Here is a 14,284-nt window from a genome sequence, read left to right as displayed (position 1 = left end):
TTGATTTCACTCCTCACTACCTATTAAAGTTTTGAAGGCCATAAAATGCCAAGATGGCACAAAACCCCCACAAATGACCCCATTTTAGAAAGTAGACACCCCAAGCTATTTGCTGAGAGGCATGTTGAGTCCATGGAATATTTTATATTTTGCCACAAGTTGCGGGAAAATTACAAACTTTTTTTTTTTTTTTTTTTTTTCACAAAGTTGTCACTAAATGATATATTGCTCACGCATGCCATGGGCATATGTGAAATGACACCCCAAAATAAATTCTGCTGCTTCTCCTGAGTATGGGGATACCACATATGTGGGACTTTTTGGGAGCCTAGCCGCGTACGGGGCCCCGAAAACCAAGCACCGCCTTCAGGCTTTCTAAGGGCGTTACAGTTTTGAAGGCCATAAAATGCCAAGATGGCACAAACCCCCCCCAAATGACCCCATTTTGGAAAGTAGACACCCCTAAATTTAGGGGTACACTAGTGAGACTAGGTAATAAATGGCGGGTGCCCTGAAACTATAAAAAAAATAACTAACCAACCAGCGTCACCTGTAACAGTTATATGGTGATCACTGGTGAAAGGGTTAACTAGGGGGCAATTAGGGGGCTTTATGCGGTAGTATATGGGGGTCCCTGGCGCTATAAAAAGCTGCAGCGAACCTAAATACCTACCTGCCTAACTAGCGTCACCTGTGACACTAATACAGCGATCAGAAAAACGATCGCTTATTAGGCTGGGTTCACACTGGAGCGATGCGGGAACGCCACGAATGCGCGGCGGGTTCCCGCATCGCATGCCTCCCGGCGGCAGTTCACACTGCCCTATGCGAACTGCTGGGAGTGTCAGTGAAATGTTACTGACACCCCCAGATCAGTTCGCATATCGCAGTGCGATCTGCAAACTCGGATCGCATGGTGTGAACACCCATGCGATCCGATTCTGCTGCGGGCCAAAAAAAGGGTCCCGTGCGAATTTGCGGCGGGTGCGGCGGGTGCGGCGAATGGCTGAACTCGAATCGCACAGAGATCGGATGTGATTTGCACTGCAGTGCGGTGCGAATCACATCCGTTCTCATAAACCGCTGCAATGTGAACCCAGCCTTAGTGACACTGGCGACGGGGGGTGATCACGGGGTTAAACCTTTATTGGGGGGGTTAGGGGGGTACCTTAGAACTAAAGGGGGCTAACCCTAACTGCCCTAACAGTTATTAGTCACAAATGACACCCGCCGGGTGATCAGGGGGTTAAACCTTTATTAGGTAATAAATGGCGGGTGCCCTGAAACTATAAAAAAATAACTAACCAACCAGCGTCACCTGTAACAGTTATATGGTGATCACTGGTGAAAGGGTTAACTAGGGGGCAATCAGGGGGCTTTATGCGGTAGTATATGGGGGTCCCTGGCGCTATAAAAAGCTGCGGCGAACCTAAATACCTACCTGCCTAACTAGCGTCACCTGTGACACTAATACGGCGATCAGAAAAATGATCGCTTATTAGGCTGGGTTCACACTGGAGCGATGCGGAAACGCCGCAAATCCGCGGCGGGTTCCCGCATCGCATGCCTCCCGGCGGCAGTTCACACTGCCCTATGCGAACTGCTGGGAGTGTCAGTGAAATGTTACTGACACCCCCAGATCAGTTCGCATATCGCAGTGCGATCTGCAAACTCGGATCGCATGGTGTGAACACCCATGCGATCCGATTCTGCTGCGGGCCAAAAAAAGGGTCCCGTGCGAATTTGCGGCGGGTGCGGCGGGTGCGGCGGGTGCGGCGAATGGCTGAACTCGAATCGCACAGAGATCGGATGTGATTTGCACTGCAGTGCGGTGCGAATCACATTCGTTCTCATAAACCGCTGCAATGTGAACCCAGCCTTAGTGACACTGGCGACGGGGGGTGATCACGGGGTTAAACCTTTATTGGGGGGGTTAGGGGGGTACATTAGAACTAAAGGGGGCTAACTCTAACTGCCCTAACAGTTATTACAGTCACAAATGACACCAATGCAAAAAAAAAAAAAAAAAATGACATTGGTGTCACTGTGACTGGGGGGCAGGGGTAATTGGGGGGGTGATCGGGGGGTAAAGGGGGGGTGTGAGTGTGCCTGGCATGTTCTACTGTGTGTGTGAGTGTTGGTGCAACTTACTGATCCGCTCTCCTCCGTGTCGGAACGAAAAATACCGACACGGAGGAGAGAATACATCACTTCCTCTCCTGTGTTTACATTACAGGAGAGGAAGTGATGTCACCGGGGATTTCTATTCGTCGGGAGCGATCGCGAGGGGGTGGCCATGAATGAATGGCCGTCCCCTCGTCCGGGATCGCTCCCGTACGAATACCGACCGCCGCAGGCACCGGGCGGGGGCCCGATCGGGCCCCCGACCCGCGGGAGGCAAGGGACGTACATGTATGTCCTTATGCCTGCCCGTGCCATTGTACCGACGTACATCGGCGTGCGGCGGTCGGCAACTGGTTAAACTGTCAGTGGGATCCCCCACTGGCAGTTAAAATGTAAACAAAAAATAAAGCTGGCAATTACCAGTTGTTAAGAACCAATGACTCATTCATCCGTCAGTGGGTTTTCCCTTTGACAGCTGAAGTGTAAACAAAGTCCTGGCAATTGAAGCTTTCAAAAGAAAAAGCAGCCAGGCAATGTTTAACAACAGTGCTCTGCCGCTAAAACAGACGGATAAAAAGAAACATTGTTTACTATTCATCTACAGATCAAAAGGATGAACTCCGATCTGCAGATGAAGTCAGTTTAACCATTTTAGGACCAGCTGCCACAGTTATACTGTAGCAGGTTGGCCCAGCTGGGCGAAGCGTCGTAGCTATACGTCGCATGCACGTGGCCGCTGACAGGGCACAAACGTGCACCCCCTAGGCAGCCGTGACGATTGGATTCACTTCAGTGGTGATTGGTCCTGGCAAATGAGATCCTTTCCCTGCATGTGTAAGTATAATCACAGCAGGGGAAGTGATGTCATCTCAGAGGAGAGAAGACATCTCAGAGTAAGTGCACCAATACTACACTGACACCAGTTCACATAGGTATACTTGTCACCCCCTGATCTGAGTACTTAGTGGTAGGCCCAGATAGGTCTATGGACCCCCCTAATAAAGGTTTAACCCCTTGATCACCCACTATCACCAGTGATCACTGTATTAGTGTCACATGTGATGCTAGTTTTTTTTACAGCATCATGACATCTGCAGTATATTACCTAAATAAAGGTTTAACCCCCTGATCTCCCAGCGGGTGATATCAGTTAGGTTTTAGTATCAAATAAGGTCTGCGTTGCCCCAGGCCAGATTAGTGGCAGTAGCGCTAACATGCACGCACGTACCATACACCTCCCTTAGTAGCATAGTGTCTGAACGGATCAATATCTGATCTGATCAGGTCTATACTAGTGTCCCCAGCAGTTTAGGGTTCCCAAAAACACAGTGTTAGTGGGATCAGCCCAGATACCTGCTAGCACCTGCATTTAAGCCCTCCACCCAGCCCACCCAAATGCAGTATCAATTGATCACTGTCCCTTACAAAAACACAAAATACCTAACTGCAGCATTCACAGAGTCAGGTCTGATCCCTGCAAATTTTAACAGTTTTCTTTTGTAGCATTTGAAGCAGTCGCTGATAGTCAGGAGCTCTTTTTCCTGTGAGTCTCACTACTGTACCAGTAAATTTAGAGACCAAAATGTCAAATCGAAGGTACAGTAGTGAAGAGGCCTACACGTTTCTAAGCATGACAGATGGTGAAGAGAAGTCACCCTTCTGTCAGATTCAGGCTCAGAATACGAACTGGTAGACAGCAGTGGCACCCTGACAGATAGCTCTGAGAATGGAGTAGTAGTCCCTGCCAAGTTCAGGCGTACCCGACCCTGTTCTTCTGCTGTCGTTGAGGTGCAAGAACTGCAGAGCTCTCGTATGGATCAGAGAGCCAGTACTAGTGCCACTCAACCTTCTGGTGAACTGGCAAGCACCAGCAACCTAGTACATCCTGGTCGTACATTCAGCACTGCAGTAACACTTGGTGATGTGGTGAGTCCCATAAGTGCAGTTCAAGCTGGTGAGGTGGCTAGCAGGAGTAGTGTCCCGCAGCCACCAAGAAGAAGACAAACACAGACCCGTTGAGCCCATAGTACCCTTCCTGCTGCATTTGCCAATCTGAATTAGGAACCCACCACTTCTGCAGCACCCGAACTTCCCCCATTCACTGGCCAACCCAGAATTCAGGTGGAAACTATCCCTCCTCATGGGCATAACTAAAAACAGTGAGTTGCAGTCATATTGGTCCACTGACCCAGTTCACTATATGCGCGTGTTCTCTGCCTCCATGACCAGGACACGATACAAGCAGATCTTGCGCTTCATGCACTTCAATGATAATGAACTCTGTCGTCCTCGGGGTGACCCTGGATTGGATTGGCTCTACAAAATTCGGCCCCTCATAAACCACTTCAACCAACAGTTTGCAGCCTTGTTTACTCCCAGTCAAATTGTCTGCATTGATGAGTCCCTGATTAAGTTTTCTGGCCACTTGTCTATCAAACAGTATCTTCCTAGCAGGCGTGCCAGATATGGGGTCAAGATGTATAAGCTCTATAACAGGCTATACATCAAGTTTTATGGTTTACGAGGGAAAAGATAGTCACATAGAGCCGGAGAACTGCCCAGACTACATAGGGAGTGCTGGTAAGATTGTGTGGGACTTGGTGTCACCCTTATTCGGAAAGGGGTACCACTTGTACGTGGACAATTATTACATGAGCCTGCCACTTTTTAGTCACCTTTTTGATTATGGAATTAGCGCATGTGGCACTGTGCGATCTAATCGCCAGGGCTTTTCATCCAAAAGCTTGTAGATTCCCAACTTAGACAGAGAAGAGAGTCTGCTTGAAGTGTAATAATTTGTTGGCAGTGAGGTGGAGAGATTCACGGAATGTTTTCGTTCTGTCCTCCCTTCACGCAGATATGACAGTCCAAATTCCTATGGCGACTGGTGTTGTGGAGAAACCCCTCTGTGTCCATGAATACAAACTTAAGATGGGAGGGGAGGACCTCAATGACCAGTTGTTGGTGCTGCACCTAATTGCCTGTAAGGCCAGACACTGGTACAAAAAAGTTTCTGTATACTTATTTCAATTGGCTCTGCTGAACAATTTTGTGCTATACAAAGCTTCAGGACAAACTGGATCCTTTCTAAAATTCCAGGAAAAGATCGTCACAGCCCTTCTGTTTTCAGATGGTGCTATGGCCCTCCTTCCCAATGCAAATGCAGTGAGCCGGCTGCATGGGAGGCATTTTCCGCATGTCCTCCTTGGTACGCCTACCCCAAAGAAGATGTTGTGTCTGCAGAAAATGCGGATTTAAGCGTGACACCCGCTTTTATTGTCCCTCTTGTTCTGACCAACCTGGTCTCTGCATCGGTGACTGTTTCAAATGCTACCACACACTAGTGGAGTATTAGCGTAGGGTACAGCACTACACGGTCCTAGGGCACACTAACACAGGGTCTCAAAACATGAGATGGCCATCACATTTTGAGAGACCCTAATCTGGAATGTTCACAGTTTTTATAAAAATGAAAAAAAAACACAAAAAAATAAAATAAAAAGCCAAAAATAGTTGTGGCTTTATTTTTCTTCTCTTTCTCTATTATTCTTTCTCTTATGTTCACTCTCTGCTGTCCGCTCTATTGTTCGCCCACTATTGTTCTATATCTATTGTTCTATTTCTGTTGTTACTGTATTTTAGAACTGTAATGTTTTATTTTTACTATGTTTTACTGTATTTGCTTTGCAGGTATGAATGTCTTACTGTTATACTGTAATGTTGCTTTGTTTTATTTTTAACCATTATTTGCTTAGCAGGTACGCCATTCAGCTGCAGCACTGATTTATTTATCTGGACATCAACAGCGTTTGCTCCCACAATACGTAAATCAGCGACTCCAGCACTGTAGGAGGGGATTTCACCACCACAGTTAAAAAATAATGAGAAATTGGTGGATGAAGGGCGGTATTCTAATGGTGGGCATACCCACTGATTAATCTTTTTTTGTTCAGCCCATAAAAAAAAGAACACTACAATGTATGCCCAACAAGGACCAGCGACGTACTGGTTTCTTGCTGGACTTTGAGTGGTTATACCAGAATGATCCCTGCAGGTTTAGGTATCATTTTCAGCCAACGGCCAACTTTCATGTAAAAGCAGTCCTAGCAGTTAATTAACCTCTATACTGCTTTTACAAGCAGTGGGAGGGAACATCCCCCCCCCCCACCCACTGTCTTCCATGGTTTTCTCGGGCTCTCCTATCCCAACAGGGAACCCAAGAATGCAGCCGTTGCTTCTGCCAGCTGACCCAAGAGCTGATCAGAGACCAGAATGGCTCCAATCATCTCTATGACCTAAGAAACCAGAAGCCACGAGCATTTCATGACCTAGGCTTCGCCGAATATAAACAGTGCCATTGGGAAATCATTTTATCACACCGATCTTGGTGTGGTCAGGTGCTTTGAGGCCAGAGAAGAGATCTAGAGTCTATTAGACCCCAATTTATTTATTTTTAAAAAGAGTACCTGTCACCAACTATTGCTATCATGGGATATTTACATTCCCTGAGATAACAATAAAAATGATAAAAAATAAAAAAATGAAAGGAACAGTTTAAAATTTTTTTTAAAAGCAAAATAAATAAATAATGCACCCCTGTCCCACTGTGCTCACACGCAAAGTCAAACGCAAGCATCTGTCTCGTGTCGTATGTAAACAGCAATTTCACCATGCAAATACCTTGAGGTGTCTACTTTCCAAAATTTGGACATTTCAGGGCCACCGTAACTATGATAGGTAGTGAGGAGCAAAATCACAGTTTTACATGGCTAGGCTCCCAAAAAGTCTCACACATGTGGTATCCCCGTACTCAGGAGAAGCAGCAGAATGTTTTTTGGGGTGTAATTCCACATATGCCCATGGCATGTTTGAGCAATATATCATTTAGTAACTTTGTGCAAAAAAAAAAAAGTTTGTAATTTTCCCGCAACTTGTGGTAAAATATAAAATACTACATGGACTCAACATGCCTCTCAGCAAATAGCTTGGGGTGTCTACTTTCCAAAATGGGGTCATTGGGGGGGGTTGTACTATCTGGGCATTTTATGGCCTTCGAAACTGTGATAGATAGTGAGGAAACAAAAAAGGGGTGTAGTGATACAGCGCTGTCTAAAGAACAAAAATACTGACAAAGTGCTAAATGAAAAGAATAATCAAATATTTAAAAAATAATTGAAAAGAAATTTAACCACCTTCAGACCGGACCATTTTGCTGGTAAATGACCAGAGGTCTTTTTACAATTTGGCACTGCGCTGCTTTAACTGGTAATTGCGCGGTCATGCAATGTTGTACCCAAACAAAATTTGCGTCCTTTTCTTCCCACAAATAGAGCTTTCTTTTGATGGTATTTGATTGCCTCTGCGATTTTTATTTTTTGCGATATAAACGTAAAAAGACCGCAAATTTTGAAAAAAAATGATATTTTCTACTTTTTGTTATTAGAAAAATCCAATAAACTCAATTTTAGTCATACATTTAGGCCAAAATGTATTCAGCCACATGTCTTTGGTAAAAAAAAAGTCAATAATTGTATATTTATTGGTTTGCGCAAAAGTTGTCACATCTACAAACTAAGGTACGTTTTCTGGAATTTACGCAGCTTTTAGTTTACGACTGCCTATCTCATTTCTTGAGGTGCTAAAATGGCAGGGCAGTACAAAACCCCCCCAAATGACCCCATTTTGGAAAGTAGACACCCTAAGGAAATTGATAAGTGGCATGTTGAGCCCATTGAATATTTTATTTTTTTGCCTCAAGCGATTGAATAATGACAAAAAAAAAATTAATTTTTTTTTTTTACACAAAGTTGTCACTAAATGATATATTGCTCACACATGCTATGGGCATATGTGAAATGACACCCCAAAATAAATTCTGCTGCTTCTCCTGAGTACGGGGATACCACATATGTGTGACTTTTTGGGAGCCTAGCCGCGTACGGGGCCCCGAAAACCAAGCACCGCCTTCAGGCTTTCTAAGGGCGTAAATTTTTGATTTCACTTCTCACTACCTATTACAGTTTTGAAGGCCATAAAATGCCAAGATGGCACAAAACCCCCACAAATGACCCCATTTTAGAAAGTAGACACCCCAAGCTATTTGCTGAGAGGCATTTTGAGTCCATGGAATATTTTATATTTTGCCACAAGTTGCGGGAAAATTACAAACTTTAATTTTTTTTTATTTTTTTTTCACAAAGTTGTCACTAAATGATATATTGCTCACACATGCTATGGGCATATGTGAAATGACACCCCAAAATAAATTCTGCTGCTTCTCCTGAGTACGGGGATACCACATATGTGGGACTTTTTGGGAGCCTAGCCGCGTACGGGGCCCCGAAAGCCAAGAACCGCCTTCAGGTTTTCTAAGGGCGTAAATATTTGACTTCACTCCTCACTACCTATTACAGTTTTGAAGGCCATAAAATGCCAAGATGGCACAAAACCCCCACAAATGACCCCATTTTAGAAAGTAGACACCCCAAGCTATTTGCTGAGAGGCATGTTGAGTCCATGGAATATTTTATATTTTGCCACAAGTTGCGGGAAAATTACAAACTTTTTTTTTTTTTTTCACAAAGTTGTCACTAAATGATATATTGCTCACGCATGCCATGGGCATATGTGAAATGACACCCCAAAATAAATTCTGCTGCTTCTCCTGAGTACGGGGATACCACATATGTGGGACTTTTTGGGAGCCTAGCCGCGTACGGGACCCCGAAAACCAAGCACCGCCTTCAGGCTTTCTAAGGGCGTTACAGTTTTGAAGGCCATAAAATGCCAAGATGGCACAAACCCCCCCAAATGACCCCATTTTGGAAAGTAGACACCCCTAAATTTAGGGGTACACTAGTGAGACTAGGTAGTAAATGGCGGGTGCCCTGAAACTATAAAAAAATAACTAACCAACCAGCGTCACCTGTAACAGTTATATGGTGATCACTGGTGAAAGGGTTAACTAGGGGGCAATCAGGGGGCTTTATGCGGTAGTATATGGGGGTCCCTGGCGCTATAAAAAGCTGCGGCGAACCTAAATACCTACCTGCCTAACTAGCGTCACCTGTGACACTAATACAGTGATCAGAAAAACGTTCGCTTATTAGGCTGGGTTCACACTGGAGCGATGCGGGAACGCCACGAATGCGCGGCGGGTTCCCGCATCACATGCCTCCCGGCGGCAGTTCACACTGCCCTATGCGAACTGCTGGGAGTGTCAGTGAAATGTTAATGACACCCCCAGATCAGTTCGCATATCGCAGTGCGATCTGCAAACTCGGATCGCATGGTGTGAACACCCATGCGATCCGATTCTGCTGCGGACCAAAAAAAGGGTCCCGTGCGAGTTTGCGGCGGGTGCGGCGGGTGCGACACGAATTCAGCCATACTATCTGTATGGCTGAACTCGAATCGCACAGAGATCGGATGTGATTTGCACTGCAGTGCGGTGCGAATCACATCCGTTCTCATAAACCGCTGCAATGTATACCCAGCCTTAGTGACACTGGCGACGGGGGGGTGATCACGGGGTTAAACCTTTATTGGGGGGGTTAGGGGGGTACCTTAGAACTAAAGGGGGCTAACCCTAACTGCCCTAACAGTTATTACAGTCACAAATGACACCCGCCGGGTGATCAGGGGGTTAAACCTTTATTAGGTAATAAATGGCGGGTGCCCTGAAACTATAAAAAAATAACTAACCAACCAGCGTCACCTGTAACAGTTATATGGTGATCACTGGTGAAAGGGTTAACTAGGGGGCAATCAGGGGGCTTTATGCGGTAGTATATGGGGGTCCCTGGCGCTATAAAAAGCTGCGGCGAACCTAAATACCTACCTGCCTAACTAGCGTCACCTGTGACACTAATACAGCGATCAGAAAAACTATCGCTTATTAGGCTGGGTTCACACTGTAGCGATGCGGGAACGCCATGAATCCGCGGCGGGTTCCCGCATCGCATGCCTCCCGGCGGCAGTTCACACTGCCCTATGCGAACTGCTGGGAGTGTCAGTGAAATGTTAATGACACCCCCAGATCAGTTCGCATATCGCAGTGCGATCTGCAAACTCGGATCGCATGGTGTGAACACCCATGCGATCCGATTCTGCTGCGGGCCAAAAAAAGGGTCCCGTGCGAATTTGCGGCGGGTGCGACACCAATTCAGCCATACTATCTGTATGGCTGAACTCGAATCGCACAGAGATCGGATGTGATTTGCACTTCAGTGCGGTGCGAATCACATTCGTTCTCATAAACCGCTGCAATGTGAACCCAGCCTTAGTGACACTGGCGACGGGGGGTGATCACGGGGTTAAACCTTTATTGGGGGGGTTAGGGGGGCACATTAGAACTAAAGGGGGCTAACCCTAACTGCCCTAACAGTTACTACAGTCACAAATGACACCAATGCAAAAAAAAAAAAAAAAAAGCAATTGGTGTCACTGTGACTGGGGGGGCAGGGGTAATTGGGGGGTGATCGGGGGGTAAAGGGGGGGTGTGAGTGTGCCTGGCATGTTCTACTGTATGTGGGGTGTGTTGGTGCAACTCACCGAACCTCTCTCCTCAGTGCCGGAACGAAAACTACTGACACGAAGGAGAGAATACATCACTTCCTCTCCTGTGTTTACATTACAGGAGAGGAAGTGATGTCACCGGACATTTTCATTCGCCGGGAGCGATCGCGAGGGGGTGGCCATGAATGAATGGCCGTCCCCTCGTCCGGGATCGCTCCCGAACGAATACCGACCGCCGCAGGCACCGGGCGGGGGCCCGATCGGCAAGGCAAGGACGTACATGTAAGCCCTTATGCCTGCCCGTGCCATTCTGCCGACGTACATCGGCGTGCGGCGGTCGGCAAGTGGTTAAAGAGCTGCAGCTTAAATGTGAGATACCCACAATAATACAATTTTCCAGAAAAGCTGCACTATAATGATCAACCCAAAAGGTTTAAATGTGTGTGAATACAGAGAAATTAATCCATTAATAACATTTCCACATATATAAAGTGAAATACAAATCATGCAAAATTAATTGTGAATATAACTAAATATAAAATAAATGTATACACCACTAAATTGCACAAATCTAACACTTAGTGCCAACAATTAGTCCATCTCAAAAGAGAATATTATTCCTTGTGATCTCCCCCATGATAGGACACACCACACCAGCGAAAAGGTGTCACAAAGAAGGAAAGAAAAGGTTCTTCCACCAGTAACAATACTGCCGCTTACCAGCTATTTTTATCCCATATATGGGATCAGATATCGCCAAATGACTTGTCACTCAATCAGGGTTTGGACTGCATGGAGGGTGTATCCTTTGAAGCACTCCGCTCAGATAATAGTATATTCCTATGACCACACCGCTCATTTCCCACCATATAGATAGAAGGAAGAAACCACCATAGTGTAATATTGCCAGAATATTTAATAAAAGAATAAAAAAATTGCACTTACATAACACATGTAACAGAAAAGCATCTATAATAAAAACTTCCAGCTGGCCGGCTTCTGTATCGCTGCCCGTTGCTTCCGGGATCAGCGTAGATTAGCGGTGATGTCAGCACGTTTCGTTAGAGATAACGTCTTCCAGGGGCACGGGCGGCGTGCTGACTCACCGCCATAAATACCATAACAATCGATTTGGGAACACCCCGCTCTGAGCTCCTGGCGTCCTAAAGAGCCATCTTGAATGAGGGCAAACACCCACACTATAGAAGCGCTCTATCTCGGCCAATAAAAGCACAAAATAAATAGGACCACCCCACTCCGGACTCCTAAAACCAGTATGCCAAAAAAGCCATCCTATGTAAGGGCAAATGCCCTCATATTGATCATATTGAGGATCAACTGCCACGGCTATACCTAAATAGGGCAAATGCCTTTTAAAATAAAAAGTTCCTAAACTTACTATTCCAAAAGGATCTAATAAAAATAACTTTAAAAAGGCCATATTATCACGTATATTGGACTCATATATCGAACATGTATCTAGCAAATATCAGACTCACATCTAACTATGCCCTAAGATACATTATTAGCAAATAAAAAAATATTAGTAATCAAAAGATATAAAAAATTCCATCTTTGATTAGGAACAATCTTTTCTATTTTTATTTATATTTTACGTTTTAAAGAGAAAGCGACTGAAATCAAAAATAAGGATTTCTTGCCCATACTTTTCAAGTGTCAGCCGTAAAACTAATTATGCATGATTATACCCAATTAACATAATTTTCCATGTAGAAAATTAATTAATGGGTCACAAAACAAAACCTATCTCAGAATTGAGGCCTTTACCGGAATTGCTTTTTATAAATATTTAATATTTATATAGTCCTAGATAAACCCATTTATTTGTATCACTAGGCACATACCCTCCTATAAGCATAACTACAAAAAAAATGTATCCACAATTATCCCATATAAAGTTTAATCTGATTACCAGGCTACCAGGAACTCAGAGCGGGTTACAATACACTGCATCACCCCACCCTATCTAACTGTTATCTATAAAATAATTAACATCTACTTCAACGTTGAGGCCATACGGAGTACAGCAACATACCCTATGTATCCAAGCCATCTCCAATCTAGATAATTTTCTCACCAATGAACTTCCCCTTCAATGGGCACTATATTTATCAATTCCCAAGAACAACGTGTTTGCAGGGTTACGGTTATAATGAACAGCATAATGTTTCGAAACAGAATGAAACCTAAATCCATTTTTTTATATTAGTAATATGTTCACCCAAATGCACCTGTATGGCGCGTTAAGTTCTACCAATATACTGGAACCCACAAGGGCATTGTAACAAATATACAACGCCTGTTGAGCTACAAATGATGAACGGTTCTATTTTATGTTCTCTAGATGTACTAGTAGAGAAAAAGGTCTCGGTTTTTCTCTGTCTACTTTTATAAGTCTTACTTGCCCCCCCGGGCCGTCCTATAGTGAGTGGTATAGACTCCATCACGGCCCGGGTGGGCAAGTATATAAATTTTTTTCTCCAACCTTTGGTACAACAAATGCCATCATACATTAAGGACACTAGACATGTAATTAATTTATTGTCAAAGTTGAAACCAGGTATACACACCTTTTTGGTAACAGCTGATGTCGCCTCACTGTATACCATAATCCCACATGCCATGGGAATCTCTGCAGTTAAATATTTTCTAGATATCTCTGCTACCATACCCAAGCAACAACAGTCATTTATTATTGACCTGCTTGAGTATGCGGTGAGCGACAATTATTTCTGGTTTGAACATCAGTTTTATCAGCAGATTCGTGGAGTAGCGATGGGGGCATAATACGCTCCCAGTCTGGCTAACTTCTTCATGGCCAAATGGGAGGAGGACGTCATCTATAGGAACCAGAGCCCTTTTTTGACTTTTTGGGCCAGATATATAGATGACGTCCTCCTCCTATGGGATGGAACCATCTCTGAATTGGAGGATTTTTTTCACTAATATTAATGACAATGAGAGGGGCATTAGGTTTTTGTATGAGGCAAGTCAGGAGAGGATCAATTTTCTCGATCTGACAATTATGAAAAGTGGGGACACATTCAAAACTGTCTCTTTCTTTAACCACTTTCAGACCGGACCATTTTGCTGGTAAATGACCAGAGGTCTTTTTACACTTTGGCACTGCGCTGCTTTAACTGGTAATTGCGCGGTCATGCAATGTTGTACCCAAACAAAATTTGCGTCCTTTTCTTCCCACAAATAGAGCTTTCTTTTGATGGTATTTGATTGCCTCTGCGATTTTTATTTTTTGCGATATAAACGTAAAAAGACCGCAAATTTTGAAAAAAAATGATATTTTCTACTTTTTGTTATTAGAAAAATCCAATAAACTCAATTTTAGTCATACATTTAGGCCAAAATGTATTCAGCCACATGTCTTTGGTAAAAAAAAAGTCAATAATTGTATATTTATTGGTTTGCGCAAAAGTTGTCACATCTACAAACTAAGGTACGTTTTCTGGAATTTACGCAGCTTTTAGTTTACGACTGCCTATCTCATTTCTTGAGGTGCTAAAATGACAGGGCAGTACAAAACCCCCCCAAATGACCCCATTTTGGAAAGTAGACCCCCTAAGGAAATTGATAAGAGGCATGTTGAGCCCATTGAATATTTTAT

The sequence above is a fragment of the Lithobates pipiens genome, unplaced genomic scaffold (genome assembly GCF_037356315.1).
Source record: "Lithobates pipiens isolate NorthernLeopardFrog02 unplaced genomic scaffold, aLitPip1_a1.2 Scaffold_30, whole genome shotgun sequence".
In the NCBI taxonomy this organism is placed as follows: domain Eukaryota; kingdom Metazoa; phylum Chordata; class Amphibia; order Anura; family Ranidae; genus Lithobates; species Lithobates pipiens.
Note: the sequence above shows the minus strand (reverse complement) of the source record.